This window comes from Suncus etruscus, chromosome X (assembly GCF_024139225.1).
Source record: "Suncus etruscus isolate mSunEtr1 chromosome X, mSunEtr1.pri.cur, whole genome shotgun sequence".
Taxonomy (NCBI): Eukaryota; Metazoa; Chordata; class Mammalia; order Eulipotyphla; family Soricidae; genus Suncus; species Suncus etruscus.
Genome location: NC_064868.1, coordinates 114,137,834 through 114,141,123, shown reverse-complemented (window position 1 = coordinate 114,141,123; position 3,290 = coordinate 114,137,834). Strand labels below are relative to the sequence as shown.

General features: G+C 36.5%; 1 non-coding gene across 1 annotated transcript; it reads left to right on the top strand.

Annotated features, from left to right (window-relative positions):
• Positions 1–1,770: 1,770 nt before the first annotated feature.
• On the top strand, positions 1,771–1,877 carry LOC126000119 (U6 spliceosomal RNA). The gene has a single exon (XR_007492484.1). It is a non-coding gene; the product is annotated as a U6 spliceosomal RNA (small nuclear RNA).
• The last annotated feature ends 1,413 nt before the right edge of the window (positions 1,878–3,290 follow it).

Sequence of the window (3,290 nt, the reverse complement as noted above, 5' to 3'; positions counted from 1 at the left end):
GGGTTTCAGTCATAAAAAAGAACACCCTGCTTCACCAGTGCAACATTCCCACCACTAATGCCCCCATCTTCCTACCCAACCCCCGGCTTGTATTTGAGACAGGCATTTCTTCCCTCACTACCATTGTCATGTTAGTTGTTATTTCTTTAACTGTACTTACTTATCTTTGTGGTAAGCTTCATATCATGGGCCGGTCCTTCCAGCTTTCATCACTATTGTCTCTGGATATTTAAGCTCACCAGGTTTTTTTGACTTTTCAAGTTTTCTGTGGAGGCTCTGTATGAATTTTTCATTTCAAATATTTATCTTTTTTATTTTACAATTTTATCAAATTATTCTAGAAGGTTGTCCTTATTGATATTATAATTGATGAATATATTTGATGATTTCTAGTCATTTTTAAACATGGTTTCATTTAGTTAGAAATGAATTTTCAGTAGTTGATGTAATGTGTTCATCTAGTGGACTTCCTCAGAGACACTATTCATTGATTTAATTCTGTTTCAACCAAGCTTTTCTACTTCTTGTTTATATTGCAATTTTCCGTGATCATTTTGAAAACTATCATATAGCAGTAATAAAAATAATATTCCCAACATGATCTTTTGCTCCTAATTGCTGTTATTGTTTTAGCTGTTGGTGCTGATAAATGGTGTGAAAGATGTGAAGGAGTAGGCTTTCCCAGGTGGCTTATGTGGAGGGAAGAGAGAGGTGGCAGCCTGGAAGAGAGTCTATACCATCTCTAAACTCTCTTTAATCTAGTGAACTGCCTGAGGAAATTTAGGGCTGCTGAGACTCTGAGTCAAACACTACTTGGTAGAAACATTATGTCTAACCAACCCCAAGTATCAGTTCTCAGAACAACCTAGGTTCACTTATTTCTACCCAATATATGAAAGGATCCATACCACGTGCTTACTCAATGTGTCACTGAACTCATGCTGAAGAAAGGTATTGTTGCTCCTTGTAGAAAAAAAAAAAAAAAAAAAGAACCAGGACTACATCCTACTCAGATCTTCTAAATCTGTCGTTTTTCTTCACAGACAAGGATGTCAGGAGATGAATAATGAAATCAAAATAAGCTTATTTGGGAAATAAAGGGAGAAAAAGAATGATACCTGCTTAAGAACGAAGAGCTTCTGGCTTTGTGGAAAAAAATAAATATGCATATATTCCATAATCTCATTTGTCCCATAGTTCTTGACACAGGTAGACGTTAATGGCCTTTCCAGGGGAAAATCATTAAACTTTTGAGGCTTCTCTGGTGTGATCATTCTGGGCACTGCTTCTCTTAAAGAGTTACTTGTGCTAGAGGCCTGGAATTGTACATCTCAGTGGTTTGGCAGACTCCTGAAATGGGCCTTCTGTCTCAAATGTCTTACTGCCTTTGAGGTGGTTAAGGTTTCAGACAATAATTTTCCCCTATATACATTACCAGGGCTTCCCTATCTTTGTTTGCAACATTTTTTGAAGTAATTCAAATATATTTTGAAAATAAAAGAGAGAGAATTTCTGATTATTTATTGGTTTTAGTTGAATCATTCTGTAGAATCTTTATTCTCGTTTAGGTGGTCACTGATGCCTGTTTAGGAATTTATTAATGATTGAACAGTGATTTTTATAAGAGCTCAGAGCCAACAGGTTTCCCAATCTTTGTCAATGGGCACAGTTATTATGCCAAACAAACAATATATGATCTAATACGTAGTTTACAATACTATTTTCTCCTTATGTACTACTATATTCAACATCAATAAGAAGTGAGATATAGTGCTTGCTTCGGCAGCACATATACTAAAATTGGAACGATACAGAGAAGATTAGCATGGCCCCTGCACAAGGATGACACGCAAATTCGTGAAGCGTTCCATATTTAAAAAAAAAGAAGTATATATAATGACACATTTTTTTTGGCTAATGCATATAGCCTTTCTCTAATATATTACCTTCTACAATCTTTGGATATAATATGTTGCAGCATATCAAATTTGATCTCATCATAGTAACAAAATGCCCCCTTGTAGTGTTTAAACTTTTGGTCAACTTCCCCTTAAAATATCTCTTATCATACCCAAAGAACCTAGGAAGGCCAGGCTATTGCAGTGGAATATCTTCAACAATGCATTAGGCATCTTAAAGGATGAAGTCGGGTAAAATAAATACTTGGCTTGAGAACAAAATTTTCCATGACTCTTCAAGGCAGACCAAAAACTGACAGTTTTCCTGGAATACGTCTTATAAGAATTCTAGATTCAGTCTGGCATATTTGATGGTTCCTATGTTCCTGACTTTCACAGCTTTTAGAATTCCTCTTTATTTAGGGCTTTTACAGATAATTAGGTAAGGGGATCTATGGCATGAAATTGAGTCCACTGCTGATATATTCAAGGTCCCCAAATATCTCCCAAATTGAGAGACCAACTCCCATTCTTGGGTAGACCTTGACAATAATCGTTTGCAATAAATGATCCAAATAAAGAGGTTTTGGGGGACAAAAGTTTTGGCCAAAAGAGCCTAAACCTCCCTGGTTCGATCTCTCTTTCTCTGTCTTTCTGTCTCTCTCTGTGCTCTCTCTTACTTCTGTCCTCTTCTCTCTCCTGTCTCTCCTCTCTGTATCTCTCCTCTTCTCTCGGTCTCTCTTTCTCTGTATTTCTCTCTATTTCTCTATGTGTGTGTCTCTCTCTGTGCTGTCTCTTTCTTTTGTCCTTCTCTACTCTCTCTCCTGTCTCTCCTCTCTGTCTGTCTCCTCTCTGTCCTCTCTCTCTCCATCTTACCACCACCCCTTCTGTCCAACTGCCTCTGCCCAACCGCCTCTGTCCAACTGCCTCTGCCCAACCATCTCCTTTGGCCTCCCCTCCAAGCTCCTTCATTTCCTAATCAATCGCCCCCACCTGGAAAGTTCAGGTGGGACGACAGACAAAGAACAAATAGAATAAATACAAAATAAATACAATACATAAAATAAATACAAAAATGCTCTACAATTCAACAAGAAAAGTTAAAATGTCACTAAATGTACTGATTACTAAGTTATAGTTTTCTTGGATTAAAAACTCTTTGGATTGTTGTGCCTTTCAACATAATTTGATATTATTACATTAAGAATGGTTTAATTTTATTAAGGTGGCTTACTTTTAATTTTATTAATGTGAATTATTAATGTGGATTACATGCTCTTAATTGTCATTTTTGAACTGTCAGTATGCTGATCATATGTGACTTTTAGTTTTAATGATATGCATCTTATAAATAAGGGGAAAACAACATAGTATAGTGGGAGTAATGCCTCT